General features: G+C 42.3%; 1 protein-coding gene across 3 annotated transcripts in view; it reads left to right on the top strand.

Moving 5' to 3' along the window:
• The window catches only part of LOC124612947 (Na(+)/H(+) exchanger beta-like), a 1,149,910-nt gene that overhangs the window by 939,064 nt on the left and 183,783 nt on the right, over nucleotides 1-27,063 (top strand). For all 3 annotated transcript variants that reach the window (XM_047141462.1, XM_047141460.1, XM_047141461.1), the window contains exon 7: nucleotides 16,508-16,616. The gene's annotated coding sequence lies outside the window, so the exon portion shown is untranslated. The remainder of the gene's footprint in view (nucleotides 1-16,507; nucleotides 16,617-27,063) is intronic.

The raw sequence follows: 27,063 nt of genomic DNA, 5'->3' as shown, positions 1-27,063 counted from the left end.
GTGATGCTGAGGGAATTACACTCCTGGAAATGGAAAAAAGAACACATTGACACCGGTGTGTCAGACCCACCATACTTGCTCCGGACACTGCGAGAGGGCTGTACAAGCAATGATCACACGCACGGCACAGCGGACACACCAGGAACCGCGGTGTTGGCCGTCGAATGGCGCTAGCTGCGTAGCATTTGTGCACCGCCACCGTCAGTGTCAGCCAGTTTGCCGTGGCATACGGAGCTCCATCGCAGTCTTTAACACTGGTAGCATGCCGCGACAGCGTGGACGTGAACCGTATGTGCAGTTGACGGACTTTGAGCGAGGGCGTATAGTGGGCATGCGGGAGGCCGGGTGGACGTACCGCCGAATTGCTCAACACGTGGGGCGTGAGGTCTCCACAGTACATCGATGTTGTCGCCAGTGGTCGGCGGAAGGTGCACGTGCCCGTCGACCTGGGACCGGACCGCAGCGACGCACGGATGCACGCCAAGACCGTAGGATCCTACGCAGTGCCGTAGGGGACCGCACCGCCACTTCCCAGCAAATTAGGGACACTGTTGCTCCTGGGGTATCGGCGAGGACCATTCGCAACCGTCTCCATGAAGCTGGGCTACGGTCCCGCACACCGTTAGGCCGTCTTCCGCTCACGCCCCAACATCGTGCAGCCCGCCTCCAGTGGTGTCGCGACAGGCGTGAATGGAGGGACGAATGGAGACGTGTCGTCTTCAGCGATGAGAGTCGCTTCTGCCTTGGTGCCAATGATGGTCGTATGCGTGTTTGGCGCCGTGCAGGTGAGCGCCATAATCAGGACTGCATACGACCGAGGCACACAGGGCCAACAGCCGGCATCATGGTGTGGGGAGCGATCTCCTACACTGGCCGTACACCACTGGTGATCGTCGAGGGGACACTGAATAGTGCACGGTACATCCAAACCGTCATCGAACCCATCGTTCTACCATTCCTAGACTGGCAAGGGAACTTGCTGTTCCAACAGGACAATGCACGTCCGCATGTATCCCGTGCCACCCAACGTGCTCTAGAAGGTGTAAGTCAACTACCCTGGCCAGCAAGATCTCCGGATCTGTCTCCCATTGAGCATGTTTGGGACTGGATGAAGCGTCGTCTCACGTGGTCTGCACGTCCAGTACGAACGCTGGTCCAACTGAGGCGCCAGGTGGAAATGGCATGGCAAGCCGTTCCACAGGACTACATCCAGCATCTCTACGATCGTCTCCATGGGAGAATAGCAGCCTGCATTGCTGCGAAAGGTGGATATACACTGTACTAGTGCCGACATTGTGCATGCTCTGTTGCCTGTGTCTATGTGCCTGTGGTTCTGTCAGTGTGATCATGTGATGTATCTGACCCCAGGAATGTGTCAATTAAGTTACCCCTTCCTGGGACAATGAATTCACGGTGTTCTTATTTCAATTTCCAGGAGTGTAGATTAGGAAATGAGACACTTAAAGTAGTAAAGGAGTTTTGCTGTTTGGGGAGCAAAATAACTGATGATGGGCGAAGTAGAGAAGATATAAAATGTAGACTGGCAATGGTAAGGAAAGCGTTTCTGAAGAAGAGAAATTTGTTAACATCGAGTAGAGATTTAAGTGTCAGGAAGTCGTTTCTGAAAGTATTTGTATTGAGTGTATGGAAGTGAAACATGGACGATAAATAGTTTGGACAAGAAGAGAATAGAAGCTTTCGAAATGTGGTGCTACAGAAGAAGGCTGAAGATTAGATGGGTAGATCACATAACTAATGAGGAGGTATTGAATAGAATTGGGGAGGAGTTTGTGGCACAACTAGACAAGAAGAAGGGACCGGTTGGTAGGACATATTCGGAGGCATCAAGGGATCACCAATTTAGCATTGGAGGGCAGCGTGGGGGGTAAAAATCGTAGGGGGAGACCAAGAGATGAATACACTAAGCAGATTGAGAAGGATGTAGATTGCAGTAAGTACTGGGAGATGAAGAGGCTTGCACAGGATAGGGTAGCATGGAGAGCTGCATCAAACCAGTCTCAGGACTGAAGACCACAACAACAACAAGAGCTAGTTTAAATTATACAGAGGGAAGGAGACTTTGTCCAGCGTGGAATGACTCAAGCTTTTCCTGATCCTTCTGAAAAGGGCGTGGCTGGAACCTACTATGCTCGCTTCAAGGATAGTGACTTTGCCATGATGATAGGTGTTTCCAGTACCTTTTCCTGACAGCAAGCAGAAGTGATGTTAAGCGGTGCAGGAACAGCCCAGTGGAAATCCCTGGGTTTTGCTCCTCAACTTGGCTGACTGAAAGCTTGAGTATCTGCAGAAACGTAAAAAAAATGGCTCCAAGCACTATGGGACTTAACATATGAGGTCATCAGTCCCCTAGACTTAGAACTACTTAAACACATCGCACACACCCATGCCCGAGGCACGATTCGAACTTGCGACTGTAGTAGCCGCGTGGTTCCCGACTGAAGCGCCTAGAACCCCTCGACCACAGCGGCCGGCTGCAGAAATGTATCTGGGAGGGGGGAGGGACAGCAAGATGCTGAAATTGCCATTTTTGTATAAATGAGTTGCTCAGTTTAGAGGCGTGTCCAGCTACAAGAACTGGTGAAAAAATAACGTATTACATCCCAGAGAACTGAGTTAACCACATACGTCTAGACATGCATGAGAATTTTGTGATGAATAAAAAATTTCTGAGCCCCAGATTGCAGGGGCAGATGTGGGTCAAACACCGAAACCTCATCCCCCAAACACCCCTACTTGCCTTGTAGGCGCCTATGGCCGAATACATAAACGTTAAAGCAAATTTTGTGGAACAGCTGGGAGATTGCGAATCGGGGAGTCAGTCAACACTAACAGCCCTCGAGCATTTAGGGAGGTAAACAATGGGCCCTGTGGGGTGGAATTGACATTTGAAAATTGTTTCAAGCTGGGGATGAGCGATCCTCAGTGATCAGTAAAGTTGTTCATCCAGTTCGGAAAGCTTTGAGAGAGTTCGTGAGTGTGTTTTCCGTGGGACTAGAATTTTTAATATTCCGCTTTTCTCGGGTACTGCTGTGGTTTAATGAGCGCGCGCGTGCTCCGTAGCAACAGACCTCGTATCAGAGTGTGGAGCCATTAGCTAGGTTGATAATAAATTCAGTTGGGAGCAACATACTAACGAACTGCTAAACAAGTTTGTGTTTGCAATGCGAATGATGTCAGACATAGGAGATATAAATATTAAAAAACTGGTATATTTTGCTTATTTTCACTCCATTATGTCATATGGTATCATATTTTGGGGTAACTCTACAAGCAGAGAAAAAATTTTTAGAGTACAGAGGCGTATAATAAGAGTAATGAATAGTGTAAATCCAAGAACATCATGTCGAAACCTGTTCAAAGAATTAGGCATATTAACCGCAGCTTCTCAGCATATTTATTCCTTAATGAAGTTTGTTGTAAATAATACATCTCTTTTTCTAACTAACTGCTTAGTACACAGTATCAATACTAGGAATAAGAACAATATACATAAAGATTTAAAATCACTTACTCTTGCCCAGAAAGGAGTCCAGTATTCAGCAACGAATATTTTCAATAAGCTACCAGTAACCGTTAAGAGTTTAGTTTCAGACAAGGCACAATTTAAACATAATTTACAAGAATTTTTGGTGGCCAACTCCTTCTATTCCATCCATGAGTTTCTCAACAAGTGCAGTAGGCCATTTTAATGAAAATTTATTATACTTTAATTTTTGACAATACTTGGTTGTAACAGCCAAGTAACTACCTGCTGTGTGAATGATGGATGTATGGAAAGCAGATGTAAGCCTTAAGTCTGTAAATAGTGGAAGTTTAATTTTAAATCTTGTACATAATCTGACTGTTCTTAACTGAGGATCACTGAAGTGAATAATTTACTTTAATTTTTGACAGTACTTGGTTGTAATAGCCAAGAAACTAGCAAATGTCTGAATGATGGATTTAATGAAAGCAAATGTAAGTACTAAACCTGTAAATATTAGATGTTTAAATTTAATTCATGTACATAATTTTACTGTTTATTCACTGAGGATCAATAAAATTAACGAAACTCAAGTTTTTCTAATTACATTTTTGTAATGTGTTTGTCTGACATGTTCCACATCCAGGAGGATTTCCTCTTTTGTGGGTCTATGGAATGAATAATTAATCTAACCTAATCTAATCTAGGTCGAGGTGGGGTTTGATAAACATAGCGTACTCGGCGTTGTGTAATTGGAGCCAACAAATTAAGTTTTCGTGGAAACTTTGACTTTTTGTTTCTTTCTGTATCATTTTTTTTCCTTTTGACTTTGAAATGTAATCCTGCTTTGTTTTGAAGGAGCTTATTGGTGGCAGTTGTTAGAAACCAGATGAGTGCGATGCAGTGACTGATTATGGTGTAGATTGTCCAGTCTAATGCTCAGTATCTGGGAGTCGGTCTGAAAACAACTAGGTTGGTGCATGACATTTGTTAGTGGTGTAAAAGCAGTGACAATTTTAACGCTGTCTCCGCAGTTTTAGAGAGTATAGCGACCGTTATTTAGAGTCATTTAATACTTTAATAGTGCAGATGTTTAATGTGGGTCCGCCAGTTAACGGTTCCACGTAAATGTGCGGAGCAATATGTTGTGCAATTTGGATCGCGCGCAGCGCATTGCTAATGGGTTCTGGACGAGACTGGGAGTGGCGCCGGGTGCTTATAATTGAAGTGCGGCTCTTCACAGAGATCCAGCGTGGGCCGTAATTATCGTATGAGGGCGAAACTTGGTGTGTATTCTAATGCGCTAATGCGGAGCCGATTTACGCTGGGAAAAAATTAGTTCCACTTTTGGCCAGTGGGTGCAAATCTGGTGCTGTGAATGCAAGAAAGACGTATAGAAATGTTTACATGTGCAACGGGTTAGGAACTGGACGTGAGCAGAAAAGATCAAACAAGTGATAAAGGCATAATCTTGATTTTATTATTAACTGTCACTTACGCAATTTGTTCAATAAGAGCACCGGAGACGCCTACTAGAAGCCGTACAGTGCCAGATCTGCACCTGGTGGCCAAAATTATATGTGATTTTTTTCTCCAGCGTAAATTGATTGCGCATTAACGAATTAGCGTATCTGCCAAGTTTCGCTCCAGTGATAATTACGGCTCACTCTGGACGTTCGTGGGTAGCTGCATTTTAATTATAACCGTCCGTTACTTCACACAATGCTACGTCATCTTTGAGGACGAGCCGAAAGATATGTTTTAGCCCCCTCAACATACTATACTGGAAATATATTCTCATTTCTTAATTATTGTTAATTTCCGAACGCAAGTGTAGTTCCTTATTTCATGTATCTCGGTCGCGATAGCTCCTGTTGATGCAGTATATGCCAATTTTTTACGTAAATAACATGTTTCCTCGTTGAAACTTCCAGACAGATTAAAAGTGTGTTGAACGGCGAAGCGGATCCTCTGCATCTTACTGGCAAAGACCTCACAGTCCCACTCAAACCGTTAGTCTGCCAAGATTAGAAGTATCTGAACACCTACAATGAAGTGATAAAAAAAAATGGTTCAAATGGTTCTGAGCACTATGGGACTTAACTTTTGAGGTCATCAGTCCCCTAGAACTTAGAACTACTTAAACCTAACTAACCTAAGGACATCACACACATCCATGCCTGAGGCAGGATTCGAACCTGCGACCCTTAGCGGTCGCGCGGTTCCAGACTGAAGCGCCTAGAACTGCTCGGCCACCACGGCCGGCCGTGGCAAATGTCATAGGATAGCGATGTACACATATACAGATGGCGGTAGGATCGCGTACATGAGGTATAAAAGGGCAGTGCATTGGCTGATATGTCATTTGTATTCAGGTGATTCATGTGAAAAGGTTTCTGACGTGGTTACGGCCGCGTGACGGGACTTTGAACGCGGAATGGTAGTTGGAACTAGACACTTGGAACATTTAGTTTCTGAAACCGTTAGGGAGTTCAGTATGCCGAGATCTACAATATCAAGAGTGTGCCGAGAACAGTAACCGACACCACCGATAACACAGTGGTCGATGGCCTTCACTTAACTACGGAGAGCAGCAACGTTTGCTTAGAGTGGTCAGTGCTAACAGACAAGCAACAATGCATGAAATAAGCACAGAATTCAATATAGACATACAACGAACGTGTCCGTTCAGACAGTGCAGCGAAATGTGGCGTTAATGGGCTATGTCTGCAGATGACTGCCGCGAATGCTTTTGCTAGTTGTACAACATTGCCTGCAGCAACTCTCCGGGGATTGTGGCCATATCAGTTGGACCCTAGACTACGGGAAAATTAAAGCCTGGTCAGACGAGTCCCGATTTCAGTTGGTGAGAGCTGATGGTAGTGTTCAAGTGCAGCGCAGAGACCATGAAGCCATGGACCCAAGTTGTCAACAAGGCACTGTGCAAGCTGGTGGTGGCTCCATAATAGTGTGAGCTTAGTCTACATGGAACGGACTGGCTCCAACAGAACCAGACATTGACTTGAAGTCACTACGTTTGGCTACCTGGAGACCATTTGCAGCCATTCATGAACTTCATGTTCCAAAACAATGATGGAATTTTTTATGGATAACAATGTGCCATGCCACCGGGCCTCAACTGTTCACAACTGGTTTGTAGATCATTCTGGACCATTCGAGCAAATGACTGGCCATCCAGATCATCTGACATGAATCCTATCAAACATTTATGAGACATAATCAAGAGATCAGTTTGTGCACAAAATCCTGCACCAGCAACAGTCACGCATTTATGGGGGCTATAAAGGCAGCACGGCCCAGTATTTCTGCAGGGGACTTCCAACGACTTGTTGAGTCCAGGCCAAGTTGAGTAGCTGCACTACGCTAGGCAAAAGGAGGTCCGACATGATACCAGGAGGTATCCCATGACTTTTGTCACCTCAGTGTGTTAGTGGACATTAATAGGAGACATGTCCACCCTTCACCTTTGTGATGCCTTGAACTCTACTGGGGATAGTTTGAAAGATTTGTCTGTATATCTATGAGGAATGGTAACCCATTCTTCCTTAGAGCCAAAACCAGGGAAAATTGGGATGCTGGGGTCTGGAGCAAAGTCAACTCATCCCAAAAGGTGTTCCGTTGGCCCCAGGTTAGGACTCAGGGTAGACCTGTCCATTTTAGGAATGCTATTATTCACAGTGCATCATATGTTGAACTTGCTGAGCTCCCAACAGAAGTAAAGGACATTAGTCTGTCAAATGGATTATACATTTATCTCAGTAACTTAAAACTAATAATAGCCAATTGAAGACTACAGGTCCAACACACAGGTCAGTTAAAAGGACTGGAAGTCCTACACTCTTTCATCTTTCTTGGAGCAACCATCTGCCATGTGGAAAGTTGTGAAAATGATACAAGCAGATGGATCATACTAGGGCGAGTGGCTATGAAAAAGCTCACCAAGATGTGGCAGAATAGACTGTTACGAAACTTCCTGGCTGATTAAAACTGTGTGCCGGACTGAGACTCAAACTCGGGACCTTGCCTTTTGCGGGCAAGTGCTTGGGTAGCTCAGATGGTAGAGCACTTGCCTGCGAAAGGCAAAGGTCCCGAGTTTGAGTCTCAGTCCGGCACACAGTTTTAATCTGCCAGGAAGTTTCATATCAGAGCACACTCCACTGCAGAGTGAAAATCTCATTCAGAAAACATCCCCCAGGCTGTGGATAAGCCATGTCTCTGCAATATCCTTTCTTTCAGGAGTGCTAGTTCTGCAAGGTTTGCAGGAGAGCTTCTGTAAAGTTTGGAAGGTAGGAGATGAGGTGCTGGCAGAACTAAAGCTGTGAGGACGGGTCATGAGTCGTGCTTGGGTAGCTCAGATGGTTGAGCACTTGCCAGCGAAAGGCAAATGTCCTGAGTTCGAGTCTTGGTCCGGCACACAGTTTTAATCTGCCAGGAAGTTTCATATCAGTGCACATTCTGCTGCAGAGTGAAAATCTCATTCTAGAATAGACTGTTAACAACCAGTACAAACATCAAGCTTGTTGAGACACTAAAGTTTTCTGTCTTCTTTTGCGGTTGCTAAATATGGATCCTTAAGGTCAGAGACAAGCTGGTGCAGTATGCAGCATATAAAATGGACCAAAAGGGCAATGTATCCATTACTGAACAACTCAGTATTTCCAGGCTTTGTGTTTGTCTGTTCTCTGTGCATTCACTAATGGTGTACAAGAAGAACAACTTTCGCTGAGAACCTGCATAAGCTTAAATTTCTATATTTTCCCATTATGGTCGTTTCATAGGACGATGTGGATGGATGTAATAAAGTCACTGACTATTTCGTAATGTACATCCTAAAATTTTAAAAGTCAGTATCTTGTGATAAACATCATCTGTCTTGTACATCAGTCATAATAGTAAATAGCATGATCACAATGTCTCTCTCTCTCTCTCTTTTATTAATCTAATCTCAAAACAATTTGGACTGACGGGTTTTTACTCTCTCAACCTGTGCAGGTTCGTATTGTTTGCTGCTTACCTTTTTTGCCAGCCACTGTCTCCCATGAAACTTTGCCTTGGAGTGTGTCCATAGACACTTTTAGCATCTGCCTATTTCTCTCTCCCAAGAACAATGTGCTGGGCTTTATCTGATAGGAAGTACTGGCTCCAACCATAAACTGGCCTTTTAAATTTGATAAATTTATATTTTGTACAGTAGGCATAGTACTGTATTTAATACCTTCTGGAAGTTAAGGAACACAACGTCATACTGGCTGCTGTTATTACTGCCTTCTTGATATCATGGACAGAAATAGAATTACTTATCAAATAATTATTTTATTTTATTTTTTATTTTTTTTGCTGAAACTATTTCTGTTGTGAATCAGCACCTTTAATTCACTGGGAATGTGGAGCAGTATTTATATCAGTATTCATCTTGCTCTTTTGTGTCCTGGAGAGTGGTCAAGTTATGAAGAGTGGTGGATTTTTTTGTGCTAGTGTTATATTTGATGAACTGTTGTTGTTTTCTAGTTGTAGCTGATTCTTGACAGTAAATTTCATGAGGCAAGAAGGATTGTGAAACTACTGTAATTATGCTTTATTACTTAGTTGGCAGTGGCAGTAGGTTTGAGCGTGTAGCCTATATCGCATTATTCTTACTGCATCTTTTTGAGCAAAGAATAACTTAACATGTAGAACTGTCAAACAAAAATTAGGCCTATTACTTCTTAGGTGATAGAAAGATCAAGGGAATGGGAAAAAAACTAAATTTGCACCATGGGTGCTCTACTCTGTATAGTGCCCAGGATCTCCACTGATGTCACAAATGGAAATGGTCAAGAAAATCTACTATGCTATGCTGGAGAAATCCCAAGACAATATTCATGCTGTGATGAAGAAACATAGCAATGTAAATCCATATTTAATATCATGTGCTTCATTCCATTCATCTTTTGATGATTAGAGTAACACTAAAAAGGTAGAAATAGTAAATAATATACACTTACGAGCAGTGTTGGGTAGAAAAAGTTCCTGCCACCACAGCAAATCAAATAGTTCAGCATGTCCCACAGCTGGGATGTTGTCAGATGCTGCACTAGCCAGTGATGCGTCTGCTGAGTGTAGGTTCTGTGATACTGTCAAATTTGATTTCAGATGGACTGTGGGTGCTCCACATATGAGACAGTCCATCTCCGTGTGTATATGCAGACACTGTACCTCTCACTTGTGACTGTGTCAAGGATGCACCATGAGTATTTCTATTTCAGGAAAACCACTTGTTCTGGAGTCAATTGCCTTGAGCAAGAACATATTATTAACAGGAATCACCATCAACTGTCATGAATTGTAGCGTTGGATAGAGGGGCCCATTACGCAGCAACTCGCTCTCCATTTTAATGTTTAATGTTCAACAATAGCATTAGGGAATCAGCTATATTAACCAGAACCACTTCTTTGTTATAGGGTGCAGGAGGTTCAGTCCAACAATTGTACCTCTGCTTGCTCCCTGTCACAGATCATAGAATTAGAAAGTCATAGTAACACTACCATTAAACTATAGAAACATGGGAAAAGTTTGCCTGGAATTATGAGCTATTGTACTCATTCATATATGCTGATGTGGGTGCAAATATGTTGAAAATCACATGATGTGGTGTTTCTCATGTGCCAACAGGCAGGTGGTGGAGGTGTTCTCAATATGTGTCATAATTCGATCTGATTTATGCTTGTAGCAAGACAGTGCACCATCCTATCATTTGTGAATGTTATAGGAATGGTTTGATGAACTCTCCATGGATTTCACTGGTCTCCTTTCTGTTCTTGGCTGCATGGTATGAACAAGGAGGAACTTACCTCTCTGATCCATAGGTCACTTACTTTGAATGGCAGAACTTATTCCTCACATGTTGTAATATACCTTTATGAAGTCATGAAAGAAAAACTACATAGATAGTACCTGCTAAGTAGCAGCAAAATCTGAGGTTCTTTCATACACCAAAAGTGAAGAAACACTTGCCAAAAACATTGTAGGATTTATGAGTAAGTGAATGAGCTGACTGTTTGTTGACTGAGAAGAGAGCCATCCCAAAAACTTCATCATAGAAGACACAACATCACTTTAAGAGATGAAAAGTAACAGTAAAATACTATTAGCAGATGACAAATTCCTGAATGTCAGAAGGTGTAGACAGGTAATCAAAGGATGTACTGAAACCAGAAATATTGAGACTAATCATAAAACATGGAGAGAAGAAATAAATCCTGGAGAACATTCCAAAGGGACAAAAAAGATAACATCAGCAGAATAAAAATGAAAAGGACGGACTGCATGAAAATAAATGTAGAGGAGTGGATGTAAATGCAAGGTATGGAGGGGGACTGCGTAGGGGAGGTGAAGAAAGGTGAGTAAGAACAGGCAATCAGTATAAGGTGAGCCCAGATAAGTCACAAGAACCAAGCACACACTCTAAAGTACTTCCCACTCAAAAAAATTCTGAGGAGATACTCACGTTGCAAAGGTTGTTATGATATTAACTACAGGCCTCAGATATAAATTATGATGTCATATTAATGTGCATGGCCTGCTAATTGTGTTGGACTATTCTAGCTGACTTTCATCAGTCATAATTGTGAGGTAGTACTGAATAAGCACTGCTTTGCCTACAGCAGATGACAATGCTTGAAGATACAATTTCAGTTCTAATATCACTATGAAATGAAACGTCGAATGTCCCATCAGTCTGTCACCCTTTACCGTTTTGTATTAGGAGTTCACAATTTAACACTGTTTTAAATTTCATAAGTTAGAACAGACTATTGACGCAGATTTGATTAATTCAGAACCAGCTGAATGATATATACATTTATCTAATGTATTTACATTTTCAAAATATCCACGGGTGTGCTGCCGGTCTATAGTGTCCAACGGGCACAATATTTCGGCGATCATACATGTCGCCATCATCAGGTGAACTGACGGACTGAGCTCCTGTGAACGTGCCGGCACGGAGATCCGTACGCTATGGCTGCTCAGAGGGAACTGGGTTCGCTCTTTTTTTTTTTTTTACTTTATTGTTATTTTAAAACCTGTACAACTCAGGTAGGCTGGCAGCGGCACACTACGCCGCTCTTCAGCCATAGCGTTTTACAAGAGTATAAAACATGGTGAATGACAATGAACAAAGTGACGGGCAAAAGAGAGAGGTCACAGAGACATAAAAAACACGGAGTTGTTCACATGTGACGATAACAACACTGAAAACACGTTGGCACGGCGCACAAAACACTGATGAGTCCGACGGCACAAGTGAACGTAGGAGTGGGACGGCGGACACCAAAAACACTATACGACGTCACACACATGAGACACAAAAGGCGACGATCTCCGGCGCGCGAATGTTCACTATACGTGTGCGAGTCCGGGGACCTGCCAAGAGAGGAGGAGGAGGAAGGGGAGTGGGAGAGCGAGAGGGGAGAGCAGAGATGCCACGGGCAGGGGAGATAGGGGGGAGGGAGGAAGGGGGAGAGGAAGCCCGGGGGAAGAGGGGGAAGGGAGGGGACAGGGAGATGGAAAAAGAAGGGAAGAGAAGAGAAGGGAGGGAGGGTGCCGAAAGGAAAGGACACGGGAAGTGGGGGGCGGGGCAGGGTCAAAGTTGATAGGAGGGGTAGATGGAGGGGACGAGGACATCATCAGGGAGAGGGAGCTGGCGGAAGCCACCTTGGGAGAGGGTATGGAGGGTGGAGAGATGGAGACCGGGTGGGATGTGGGAATACAGGCGCGGCAGCGGGCGGGGGTGGGAGAGGATCGGGGAAATGAGCGGGTGAGGAGGATCAAGTTTACGGGAGGTGTACAGGATACGTATCCTTTCAAGGAAAAGGAGGAGGTGGGGGAAGGGGATGAGATCATACAGGATCCGCGTGGGGGAGGGGAGACGGATGCGATAGGCAAGGCGGAGAGCATGGCGTTCAAGGATTTGGAGGGATTTATAGAAGGTAGGGGGGGCGGAGATCCAGGCTGGATGGGCGTAACAAAGGATAGGGCGGATGAGGGATTTATAGGTGTGGAGGATTGTGGAGGGGTCCAGACCCCACGTGCGGCCGGAAAGGAGCTTGAGGAGACGGAGTCGGGAACGTGCCTTGGCTTGGATTGTCTGGAGATGGGGAGTCCAGGAGAGGCGACGGTCGAGGGTGACGCCAAGGTACTTAAGGGTGGGAGTGAGGGTGATAGGACGGCCATAGACGGTGAGATAGAAATCAAGGAGGCGGAAGGAAGGGGTGGTTTTGCCTACAATGATCGCCTGGGTTTTGGAGGGATTGACCTTGAGCAACCACTGGTTGCACCAAGCGGTGAACTGGTCAAGATGGGATTGGAGAAGGCGTTGGGAGCGTTGCAGGGTGGGGGCAAGGGCGAGGAAGGCAGTGTCATCGGCAAACTGGAGGAGGTGGACGGGGGGCGACGGCGGTGGCATGTCCGCCGTGTACAAAAGGTACAGAAGGGGGGAGAGGACGGAGCCTTGGGGCACACCGGCGGAGGGGAAAAAGGTGTAGGAATCGGTGTTATGGATGGTGACATAGGAAGGACGGCGGGAGAGAAAGGAACCGATCAGACGGACGTAGTTAATGGGAAGGGCAAAGGTTTGGAGCTTGAAGAGGAGACCGGAATGCCAGACGCGGTCATAAGCGCGTTCGAGGTCAAGTGAGAGGAAGATGGCGGAGCGACGGGAATTAAGCTGTTCGGAAAGGAGATGAGTGAGGTGAAGGAGAAGATCATCGGAAGAGAAGGATGGCCGAAAGCCACACTGGGTGACGGGAAGGAGGCGGTGCTGGCGGAGATGCTGGTGGATGCGGCGGGTGAGGATAGATTCTAGGACCTTGCTGAAGACCGAGGTAAGGCTGATGGGACGGTAGGAGGAGACGGCGGACGGCGGTTTGCCAGGTTTAAGGAACATGAGGATACGGGAGGTTTTCCACAGGTCGGGGTAGTAACCGGTGGACAGGACTACATTGTAGAGCCTGGCCAGGGTGGAGAGGAAAGAGACAGGAGCTTCACGAAGGTGACGGTAGGTGGCATGATCGTGACCAGGAGCGGGCACAACCTGTTGAGATGGATGAGATCACGAGGGAGGAGGTAGGCACTGCATTTATTCCATACACAGGCGCACTCTCGGGGAAAATCGCCCGCATTCTGAAGGAACACCGGGTCGGAACTGTGTTTTGTCCTCCAAATAAAACTCGTGCACTGGTGGGGAGCGCCAAAGATGACCTCAGTTTGAGGAAGGCCGGCGTGTACCAGATTCCGTGTCAATGTGGCAAGCCGTATATTGGTCAGACGATGCGTACCGTCGAGGATCGATGCCGTGAACACCAGAGGCACACTCGACTGATGTATCCGAGCAAGTCGGCGGTCGCTGAACATTGTTTGTCGGAAAATCACGCCATGGAGTATGACCGCATGAGGATTCTGGTACAGACGTCGAGATACTGGGACAGCGTTGTTAGAGAGGCCATCGAAATTCGCACCAATGACGACCTCATAAACCGTGACTGTGGCTATAATCTTAGCAAGGCTTGGGAACCAGCGATCGGGCTAATCAAGAGTAAATCGAGCAAACGTACAGTTGTGACGACCACGGCGGACAGAGCCATCACACCGACGTCATCTCAGACGCCGTCGCAATCTGTTCCACCGCGCGACCGTGGCGCGGGGCGCGGACGGCGGAGGGAGCGCGCCGCGGGCGGAGGGTATTTAAATCGGCCGCCGCCGCGAGCGAACCCAGTTCCCTCTGAGCAGCCATAGCGTACGGATCTCCGTGCCGGCACGTTCACAGGAGCTCAGTCCGTCAGTTCACCTGATGATGGCGACATGTACGATCGCCGAAATATTGTGCCCGTTGGACACTATAGACCGGCAGCACACCCGTGGATATTTTGATTATCAAATACACCGGGAGAAACTCAAGAGTCATATTTACATTTTAGTGAACCTTAGCTGTGGTCACTGACAGTGTCTGGTGAAGTGCAATGTTATACACAAAGCCAGTTTGAATTTTAATTGTGCAAGAGTTTTTTATCATTACTATTAGGTCAACAAGGGAAGGAGAAGTGGTGGTGCAAAGTTAATGATCACTGTACTTCATTCCAATGGCCTGTGTTCAATCACAAACATCTCCACTAGGTCTCATGGAGTGAGGGCAGGTAACACAACTAATGGTGGTTCATCAGTTTCATGGAAATGTTAAGTTTTGCATACCCATTGGTACCATTCTAGAATAATTGTAATTCCACTGTTAAATGCAATGGAAAGAGCAGATAGATGGAAAGAGCACATTAAATTCTCTACAAGGAGGAGAAGACTTGTCTGATGATGTGATAGAAGGAGAAATGGGGTTTGTTGTAGAAGACAAATGGATCTAATGTTAGATTTTTACGATCTTTGGAAGAATTGCTGTCAAATGAGGTGGAGGGGATGGGTAACATCCCATCAGAATTTTGAAAATCCCTGGTTGAGGTAGCAACTAAATGACTATTGACACTGATCTGTAGAATCTATGAGACTGGAATATACCATCAGACTTTTTAGAAAAATATCATCCACATAGTCCTGAAGATAGGAGGGGAAGATAAGTGTGAGAACTATTGCACAGTCAGTGCAACAGTTCATGTTCCCAAGTTGCTAACAAGAATAATGTACAAAAGAATGGAAAAGAAAAGTGAGGATCTATTACATGATGGTCAGTTTGGCTTTAGGAAATGTAAAGACACCAGGGAGGCAGTTGATTTTGCACTTGATAATGGAAGCAAGACTTAAGAAAAATCAAGGCACATTGGTAGGGTTTGTTGATGTAGAAAAATGGTGTGAAAATGTCAACAATTCAAGATAATTCAAAATTCTGGAAAAAATAAATGTAAGTTATAGGGAAAGAAGTGTAATATATGGTACATACAAGAACCAGTAGGGAAAAAACCAATGAAAAAGCAAGAATGAAATGCTCAGATTAAAAAGGGTGTAAGACAGGGATGCAGTCTTCTGTCCATATAGTTGATTCTATACATCAATGAAGCAATGATGGAAATAAAAGATGGGCTCAGCAGTGGGATTAAAATTCAGTGTTTAATGACATCAATGGTGAGATTTGCTGATGTCATTGGTGAAAGCGAGGAAGAATTGGAGAACCTGTTGAATGAAATTGACAACCTATTGAGCACGCACTATTGCTTCAGAATACATTAAAAAAAAGGGGGAAGTAGTGAGAAGTGGCAGAAATGAGATTAGTGATATACTTAACATCAAAGTAAGGGATCGTGAATTAAAAGAATTGTGCTACCTTGTTAACAAAATAACATATGACAAATGAAGCAAGAAGAATATAAAAAATATTTAAGTGCAGGCAGAGAGTAACTTTCTGTCTCATCTCTGTTACTATTTTACTCCATCTTAGCTCATCTGCTGTTTCTATTTCTTACTTCTTTATCCTACTTTCAATCCTCCCCCTTCTCCCTGCACTCTCCCTTTCTAATATTTCTCTAAGCAGCTCTCTAACCTGCATATTTCACTACACCACAATCCTTTATAGGCCCATCCTGTTCTGCTCCTCTCTCCATACCCTTTCCATGTCATCACCACTCACAACAGCTGAGACTGCTACCTATTTCAATTTGGGCATTTGGGAAGCAACACTGGGAGAAAAAATTTGCTTTGTGTGTGTGTGTGTGTGTGTGTGTGTGTGTGTGTGTGTGTGTGTGTGTGTGTGTGTGTGTCCAGTTACCTAGACAGATGGAGGAAGCAACCATACTTGGAATATACTGAGACATTTTGAATGGAAATTTAATTGCTTGTGTGTTTCAGGAGTATCAAGTAACAGGAAAAGTAGCAACAGAATTGCATAAATGTACATGTGAAAGCTACTATATTTATTTAAAATTATATTCTTTTCTAGAGAATTGTAAATGTAGCCAGTACTGGCTAGATAAATTTGTAGTAGTTCATTATTTCTTTAAAAATATGTGTTTTCTTTATCTTTGTAGGATTATTCCAATAAGTTAATGCTGAACATCTGCTAAAAGAACTGATGGTCTACAAGAATCATATCAACCAAGAAGTTATGAAGTTTATTTTCAGACTTGTATTCAACAGGTAAATTTTCTTTAAAATAACATGACCAGTATTCTGTACCTATGAAATGTAACTTTATACCTGCATATTTGTATATTTCCTGCATCATTATCAGTATACTTTCAGTTCTTCATTATTGCTTTGTGATACACCTTCTTATTCAAACTAGTTTATACTCACAAGCCTAATCATCAGGACTATCCTTCTAACGTGAGTATGAGCATGATTGTGTCACATGGAATGCAGGAAATCAGCTATGAAACATATGTAGGGTCACAAACATCCGATTTATGCAACTCGGTGTTCAGAGACGTGCAAAAAGTTCTCCTTGAAAAAAATCAGTAAAGACGGCTGGGAATGAGTACCACCAAAATAGATGCACACTGCTAATACCTATTGAAAGTGAATACCATTATTAATATGATATTATGCAATAAATTACAGACTACCATCAAATGACATATGCAATAATATATGTTATGCTAGCCATGTGATGGTTCATTCTAATTAAAAACATCTTGCAGGACAGTATAAGGCTGAACTTCCTTCAGTTTACGTGAATGAAATTCAGCTCTGTATGGCTTTACAAGATATGTTTAACTAATATGAACAGTCATGTGGCTGTTGTAATGTATGTTATTGCACAGTTATTGTATGATTTGATAATGAGCTTAGCGCTTAGGCTTGAAGAAAGTCATCAAGTAATAAAGAAAATTAATATTGGAACTTCAACAGTTCTCTGCAGTTTATTGGATAATTTGATTGACCATACAGCTGCTGATGTCATGCCTTCCATAATGCTGGGAACTAGTTGACACTGTTGATGACAAGGTACTGGGAATCTGTAATTCATATGAGACAATGAATTATCTAGGTGATTAGATGCATGTCTTCCCTAGGCGAATAATTGATTGATAACTTGTCTGATCCAAACTATACTCAAGGAGAAAAAATAATTGTTTTACTTTCAAACACTTGAAAATTGCATCATTTCAGATTCTATCAGAGTGGATGGATTTTAGAAAAATGAGCTCTTAAGTCATGGTTCATTACAACTTGAAACAAATAAGTTTGTACTTTGACCTGCACATGGGTACAATAACATACAGGAGAAGTCAGTATGCGATGAGAATGATAGGATAACGTGTTGCAAATAATATTATTGCTATGATCCCATTGCCTTTCCTAGAGCTGAACTAACATAAAATTCTCAAGTTTCCAGTTGGTTAAGTTCTTCAGAATGCTTCAGAATGGTTTTTCATTTAGATAAAGGATACTCACCAGAGTTTTGTACCATTTCAGTGAATTTACATGACTGGAAACTAAGAACTTTTTGTTAATGTTACAAATTTATTAATAGGGTAAATTAAATTTTTCTGCAGTAACCCTTGTTGTCTAAACCAGACGCAGATGTGCATACTGATGGTAATAAAAAGTGGCTTAGAAAGCTTCAGTTTTTTTCTTTTTTGAATGGCCCACACACTAACCAGATACTGCTTAAGTTTATACTGTAGATAGGAAAGTAATATAATAGTGGAGAGTCATAGGTTCTCACAGTATTTAACAATGGTAATTAAATATATATTAACCATATATAGCACACAGAAGACTAATACCATAATGAAACAATCCAACTCTCTCACATTAGTTATTTATCAACTATAGGATACAGACTTTATTACTGGATAGAGGTGTAGTAATCACCATGGTTGTTGAGGCCTTATCCCACCTTGGCTGGAGATGATGAATGCCCTGGAAGAAGAACTGCTTGGGTTGAGTATGGAACCAACCTGTCACAACTTGCTGCTCTTCTTCATCTGACCCACAGTGGTGCCCTCAGAGGTGTTTCTTGAGTGGCCCAAAAACATGGAAATCACAGGAACTCAAGGACTATACACAGGGTGGTCTAGCACTTCCCACTTCGACAATTCCAAAATAACCTGTGTTTGTTTGGCAACATGAGGCAATGGAAAATCCAGATGCTATTTAATAATATTACAAAAAACAATATTGTGATCATAAGATGGTTTTATTTTTTGTACTAGCTGCTTTTCAATGTTATAATTTTCTTTATGAACAATATAACATACAAAATTTAGGAGCGTAGAAGAGGAAATGCTTGTTCCCCACTTTCAATTTTCCTGTGTCCACTACACAAACAATTTTGTGGCATTCGTAGTTGATAGTCATTTACCATATATGACAATGGTAGGAGTCAAAGACTCTTTGTCTATACAGTATGTCGATGCTTGGTAATCATCTTTTCCTTATTTATGATTAGGCGGATGATGGGAAACCACTCTGTGATATGTGGTATACAGATTTTTATTTCATTTTCTTGTTCATCTACAGGCATCCCCTAATTAAAATGTAAGTATCATCTGCAAATTTAATACCTTTTTGGTATCAGGTGGCAGATTATAAATCATATATACGTAGTAGGAATAATGATCGGTTTAGGATTGTATCTTCAAAGGCACATAGTATTAACAGTGTGTACTTTTTTTTGTTACAGGTACATACTGGGTCGCTCTTGATACTTGACTTCTGTGTTTGTTATTGGTGCAGTAATCCATTGGTGTGCTAGTACCCTTAGATCAGGATGTTCCAGTTTTAAGGATACAAGCTTGCACTTTATTACATAAAATGTCTTTTTGAGGTAGAGATGGGAAAAATGTGACTGATTAAAACTGATACCAGTAAATTTAATTCTGAGAAACTCATATTTTTCAGTATTTGTTTGGTCACAGTTATAAAAGATGTTTTTGTTTTCTACTACAAGGGGCATTCAAAAAGAAATGAGCTGGAGGCATAATTACAGAAACCAGCACCTGTATGTTAGAAGTATTGACCCTGGCTGTTGAGACACTTGTACCACTGTGACACAAGGTGGTGAATGACTGTCTCATAAAATTCCCAGGGTTGTGATGTTAACACTTACAGCTGGACATCATCATCTGAGGTGAATCGTTTGCCCCTCAGAGCCTTTAAGGGGACCAAAAATGGCGTAATCACAGGGAAAGAATTCTGGACTGTATGGAGGGTGGCCGAGAGCCTCCCGTTTGAATTTCTGCAGGAGTGCCATGACAGTGTTGGCCATATGGGGCTTTGCATTCTTGTGGAGCAGAATGACTCCACGGGTGAGATTGCCTGGTCATTTTCATTTGATCACTTGGCAAAGGGCGGTCAAGCTTTGTGAGTAATGCTGGGCATTCATTGTTGTCCTGTGCTGCAGAAAGTGAATCAGAAGGGGGCCATCTTGGTCAAAGAAGAACATCAGCATAGAGGCAAATGATTCACCTCAGACGACAATGTCCAGCTTTATGTGTGGAAATGGTTAACGTCGCAGCCCCATGAATTTTATGAGACAGCCATTCACTGCCTTGTGTCACTGTGGGACAAGTGTCTCAACACCCAGGGTCAATACTTTTAACATACAGGTACCGGTTTCTGTAATTATGCCTCTGGCTCGTTTCTGTTTGAACGCCCCTTATAATAACCAAGTAAAAAATCGAAATATCAATTGGCCACAGCAGCCATGCTAATATATCTCGTTTTTAAATAAACCTTTTTTTTCATTTTGTTTTTTTTTAAAGATTAATTTTCATTTATGCACAACAAAAAGAAGTGCATTTTTATTGTGTCTATCTGTGACCCAGCATCTCTGCTATATGGTGAGTAGCAACTTTCCTTTTTGTAATATTGTTACATTCCATCCTGGATTTTCCATTGTTTAATGATTTTCATTTGTAAGATTTACATTGATCTGAAATTTTGTGTTATTATAGAAAATGGGAATACCAATGTGTGCTATTTAAATAATAATGCTGACAGAAATAAGCAACAAATGCTTGGCTTAAGAATTGGTACAGCATTTCATTATTGAGACAATAATGCCATTGGTGCCATGTGCTGTCGCTTAAGGTATGCATGTTCGTGGAATGTGCAAGACTTGCCCATATCTGATCTACTTGCCCATACCTGGCTTATACAGTACTTTCTCGCTGTGCTTGCCAGACATCTGTTGTAATTGCAGAATGGCACCAGCCCTAGTCTGGAAATATTTTTAAGAAGTAAGATAGAAACAAGGTATAATGCTCCAGTTGCTTTAACAGATTAAAGATTTGTCTGTCATTTCTATGAAATAATGTAATACAAAGAAAATTATTGTAACAGTAATAAATTAAAGACCTAACATTTCATTCATAGTATACAACACAAATAGAAAGTAGCTGGTCTGTAGCCTGTGTCTACATAGTGTGCCTTTATGTACTTGCAGCACTCAAAAGTGGACATATTAAAGTGAAAAATAGAGTTCTGAAACCTCAGTTTTCACCCTTTAGCACTATTTATTTGGTATGCCCAAATAATGGTATGATCCCCAATAACAACATGATTTTTGAGCAAAGTTTCAAAAAATTAGAATCAACAGGAGAATACCGATGTTTTTTTGTAGTATTCAACCACTGCACTGCCCAGTTGTAACAAAAGATGCCCTCCCCCCAGCCCCCTCAAAATAGACAGAAACCTCAGCATTCTAACAAGTGGTACACCACTCCAAAGCTTGAGCAAATAAGGACCCCTGCTACTTATGCACAAAAATAAGAGTGAGGAAGCAAGGCAACACTGTATTACCAAGAAGCTGTACAAATACGAAACAATATCAGCTAAATGTAAAGTAAATTATGAATATATCACAGGTTCTAAAGAGTCGTCAAGCAGCTTGTAGTATTATAAAAGGTGACATCAATATGGGCAAAGGGAAAACCAGAGTCCTAATAGATTTTAATACAATTAATAAATACTTTATAATCAGTAACAGCTCTCATTCTTCATTTACTACAAATGATTCTATGAGTTGTTGAGCTGCTGTGTCTCTGCTTAAGCAACTAAAACCAGAAACCAAACAATTCTCTTGGCCAAAAATCACCTCATGTAACATCATAAAACCTATAAACAAACTTAAAAACTCAAAAACAGAGGATTACTATGAGGTTAGTAACAGTATTATTAAACACATAGGCTTTGAAATCATGATTCCACTAACATATCTGCAAATCATATTCTCAATGAAGGTGTGTTCCATGAATGTCTCAAAATGACAGTCACACACCCAATTTATAAGGAAGGTGAAAAAAAAATGCCAAACAATTATAGACCCATATCAATAGTTCCCATTATATGAAAACTTGTAGAAAACAGTATGCATATACAAATTTACAATTTTTTGAAAGTAATAAATTACTGAGTAATAGCCAGTTTCACTTTCAATCTCAGCTATCAACAACAAAAGCAGTAGAGTTTCTCCTCAGTAACATATATGAAGGATTTGAGAACAAGAAACCCAGTTGTGCAACACTGCTGGATTTAAGTAAAGCCTTTGACTCTGTCACAAATTACATAACGATAAAAAAGCTAGAATATTATGGTCTTGTAGATAAGCCATTACAACTATTTGAGTCACATTTAAGCAGCAGGATACAATTAGCAAAGGCAAACAACCAAATATCGGCACTCATGAAATTAAAGAGAGGAATCCCACAAGATCCAGTGCTTGGGCCTTTCCTGTTCGTTGTGTATATCAATGGCTTCCCAAAGAATTACTTGCCATGTGATGATATAGATGGTATACGGTATGCTGATGTCATAATGCTGATTACAAATCGAGACAATCAGCTACATGTCTTAGAATACAAGGAAGTAGTAACTGAAATGAGCAGTGACAGGTGCAGTGCCTATCTTTTATCCATAAATAAAATAAAAACTGAAGAGATTTATTTCAGCCTCAAGATGTTTAAATAAGACACACACAGTGTTAAATTACTGAGATTGCATTTAGATCAAAAACTCATATGTGATAAGCATACAGATCATCCATGTGGCAAACTTGCTCATACTCTCTTCCTATTGCACAAGCTGAAACAAGATTATTTGCAAAAAAATTATTATTTTCTGCATATTTTGCATTCTTTCAATCACAACTGCAGTATGGAGCACTACTTTGGAGTTACTCAGTAAGTTCAAGTAACATCTTCAAGTGCCAGAAGAAAGTAGTTAGACATATATTAGATCTAGCACCAAGACAAAGCTGCAAAATCACTTTAAAGAACTTAAGATAATGACACTGTCTAATATGAATATCTACAACTGTTTAATATATATGCTTAAGAAAACAGAAGCAATTTTACCTTAAGATACCAAGTCAGTGGCCATAATCCCCAAAATAACGGTTACCTAGATCTTCTGTATACAAGACTGGCATTAATACATAAGAACTATAAGTACCCATGTTTGAAATTCTGTAACAAACTACCAAAGACAGTGAATGATCTACCAATGAATAGTTTTAAGCATACTATAGAAATGTGGTTCAAACGTATGCCATATTATTCAGCTGGTGAGTTTCTAAACAGTGATACACAGGAGGTATGCAGTTAGCAGCCAGTAATTACATAATGAAGTATCCCTACATCTGTGTGACAATAATTTATAAGCATTCACAATTTTTTTCTACGTGGTACTTTCGTTAAAACATATTTATATACAATAATGTTGTACAATATATTATTATTATTATTATTACTGTTATTATTATTATATTAACACTGTGCAATACCACAGTATGTATGATTATTTTATTATCGCCCTTGTTTTAGCATATGTATCTCCTTGTCCTGCATATGAATATTTATGTAACTATATTTTATTGACTTTCACATATTCAACACACTGATGAAGCCAATTGTATGGAAAACATACCAAACAGCAAATAAAGATTCTGTTCTATTCTATTCTGTTCACTTATCACTTTTGTGAAAAGCAACAGATGGTGGATGGACTAAGTTTTCTTCTATTTGCCTATTTAATTTAATATTTTGATTCTACGTATCCTGAAACTCTTACTAAGTCAAAATTCTTCAATCTTTTTTTGATTTCTATGTTTATTACAGGAAATAATACAAATAGAAAAATGAAAATTATTTATTTCAGATTCCAGTTGTCTTGAGAGGTTTTAACAGTCAGCTTAAACTGGTGTGTGTATATATATATCAGGTCGAAAGACACACAAATAAACACAAACATACACACAAACTTCAAGCTTTTGCAACAAACTGTTGCCTCATCAGGAAAGAGGGAAGGAGAGGGAAAGACGAAAGGATGTGGGTTTTAAGGGAGAGGGTAAGGAGTCATTCCAATCCCGGGAGCGGAAAGACTTACCTTAGGGGGAAAAAAGGACGGGATGGATATGTGTGTGTGTGTGTGTGTGTGTGTGTGTGTGCTAAAAACAAAGATGATGTGACTTACCAAATGAAAAAAAAAAAAAATATATATATATATATATATATATATATATATATATATATATATATATATATATATATATAAAAAAAACAAAGATGATATGACTTACCAAATGAAAGTGCTGGCTGTTGACCTGCCAGCACTTTCATTTGGTAAGTCACATCAAATTGAATATAACAGAGGGAAACATTCCACGTGGGAAAAATATATCTAAAAACACAGATGATGTGACTTACCGAACGAAAGTGCTGGCAGGTCGATAGACACACAAACAAACACAAACATACACACAAAATTCAAGCTTTCGCAACAAACTGTTGCCTCATCAGGAAAGAGGGAAGGAGAGGGAAAGACGAAAGGATGTGGGTTTTACGGGAGAGGGTAAGGAGTCATTCCAATCCCGGGAGCGGAAAGACTTACCTTAGGGGGAAAAAAGGGACAGGTATACACTCGCACACACACACACATATCCATCCGCACATACACAGACACAGACACAAGCAGACATTTGTAAAGGCAAAGAGTTTGGGCAGAGTTGTCAGTCGGGCGGAAGTAAAGAGGCAAAGATGTTGTTGAAAGACAGGTGAGGTATGAGTGGGGGCAAATTGAAATTAGTGGAGATTGAGGCCTGGCGGATAACGAGAAGAGAGGATATACTGAAGGGCAAGTTCCCATCTCCAGAGTTCTGACAGGTTGGTGTTAGTGGGAAGTACCCAGATAACCCGGACGGTGTAACACTTTGCCAAGATGTGCTGGCCGTGCACCGAGGCATGTTTAGCCACAGGGTGATCCTCATTACCAACAAACACTGTCTGCCTGTGTCCATTCATGCAAATGGACAGTTTGTTGCTGGTCATTCCCACATAGAAAGCTTCACAGTGTAGGCAGGTCAGTTGGTAAATCACGTGGGTGCTTTCACACGTGGCTCTGCCTTTGATCATGTACACCATCCGGGTTACAGGACTGGAGTAGGTGGTGGTGGGAGGGTGCATGGGACAGGTTTTACATCAGGGGCGGTTACAAGGGTAGGAGCCAGAGGGTAGGGAAGGTGGTTTGGGGATTTCATAGGGATGAACTAAGAGGTTACGCAGGTTAGGTGGACGGCGGAAAGACACTCTTGGTGGAGTGGGGAGGATTTTGTGAAGGATGGATCTCATTTCAGGGCAGGATTTGAGGAAGTCATATCCCTGCTGGAGAGCCACGTTCAGAGTCTGATCCAGTCCCGGAAAGTATCCTGTCACAAGTGGTGCACTTTTGGGATTCTTCTGTGGGAGGTTCTGGGTTTGGGGGGATGAGGAAGTGGCTCTGATTATTTGCTTCTGTACCAGGTCGGGAGGGTAGCTGCGGGATGCAAAAACTGTTTTCAGGTTGTTGGTGTAACGGTTCAGGGATTCAGGACTGGAGCAGATTCGTTTGCCACGAAGACCTAGGCTGTAGGGAAGGGACCATTTGATATGGAATGGGTGGCAGCTGTCATAATGGAGGTACGGTTGCTTGTTGGTGGGTTTGATGTGGACGGATGTGTGAAGCTGGCCATTGGACAGATGGAGGTCAATGTCAAGGAAAGTGGCATGGGATTTGGAGTAGGACCAGGTGAATCTGATGGAACCAAAGGAGTTGAGGTTGGAGAGGAAATTCTGGAGTTCTTCTTCACTGTGAGTCCATATCATGAAGATGTCATCAATAAATCTGTACCAAACTTTGGGTTGGCAGGCCTGGGTAACCAAGAAGGCTTCCTCTAAGCGACCCATAAATAGGTTGGCGTACAAGGGGGCCATCCTGGTACCCATGGCTGTTCCCTTTAATTGTTGGTATGTCTGGCCTTCGAAAGTGAAGAAGTTGTGAGTTAGGATGAAACTGGCTAAGGTAATGAGGAAAGAGGTTTTAGGTTGGGTGGCAAGTGAACGACGTGAAAGCAAGTGCTCCATCGCAGCGAGGCCCTGGATGTGCAGGATACTTGCGTGTAAGAAAGTGGCATCAATGGTTACAAGGATGGTTTTCGGGGTTAACAGATTGGGTAAGGAGTCCAGGCATTCGAGAAAGTGGTTGGTGTCTTTGATGAAGGATGGGTCGAAGGTGTTGATCTAAATAGGCAGAGATACGTTCTGTGGGGGCTTGGTAACCAGCTACAATGGGGCGGCCGGGATGATTGGGTTTGTGAATTTTAGGAAGTAGGTAGAAGGTAGGGGTGCGGGGTGTCGCTGGGGTCAGGAGGTTGATGGAGTCAGGTGAAAGGTTTTGTAGGGGGCCTGAGGTTCTGAGGATTCCTTGAAGCTCCGCCTGGACATCAGGAATGGGATTACCTTGGCAAACTTTGTATGTAGTGTTGTCTGAAAGCTGACGCAGTCCCTCAGCCACATACTCCTGATGATCAAGTACCACGGTCGTGGAACCCTTGTCCGCTGGAAGAATGATGATGGATCGGTCAGCCTTCAGATCACGGATAGCCTGGGCTTCAGCTGTGGTGATGTTGGGAATAGGATTAAGGTTTTTCAAGAAGGATTGAGAGGCAAGGCTGGAAGTGAGAAATTCCTGGAAGGTTTGGAGAGGGTGATTTTGAGGAAGAGGAGGTGGGTGTCGCTGTGACGGAGGTCGGAACTGTTCCAGGCAGGGTTCAATTTGGATAGTGTCTTGGGGAGTTGGATCATTGGGAATAGAATCAGGGTTATTTTTCTTCGTGGCAAAGTGATATTTCCAGCAGAGAATACGAGTGTAGGACAGTAAATCTTTGACGAGGGCTGTTTGGTTGAATCTGGGAGTAGGGCTTTGGATAGGACAGAGTTTTCAGATTGGGAGAGAGGTTGGGAGGAAAGGTTAACTACTGAATTGGGGTGTTGTGGTTCCGGATTGTGTTGACTAGAATTTTGAGGTTTTGGGGGGAGTGGAGCTGGAAGTGGGAGATTGAGTAGATGGGAGAGACTGGGTTTGTGTGCAATGAGAGGAGGTTGAAGTTTGTTGGAAAGGTTGTGGAGGGTCAGTGAGTTGCCTTTCTGGAGGTGGGAAAGCAGGAGATTGGATAGTTTTTTGAGGTGGAGGGTGGAGTTGCACATCTGGTCATCCATACATAATTGTGCATCTGTCATTACTCCTGTTGTCTATGGTCTGTGGTGCAGCACAATTGCTTTGGTGTCAGTTTCAGGGAGCACCATTTTGCCATTCACAGTAT

This window comes from Schistocerca americana, chromosome 4 (genome assembly GCF_021461395.2).
Source record: "Schistocerca americana isolate TAMUIC-IGC-003095 chromosome 4, iqSchAmer2.1, whole genome shotgun sequence".
NCBI lineage: Eukaryota > Metazoa > Arthropoda > Insecta > Orthoptera > Acrididae > Schistocerca > Schistocerca americana.
This window is presented reverse-complemented; position numbering and strand designations above follow the sequence as displayed.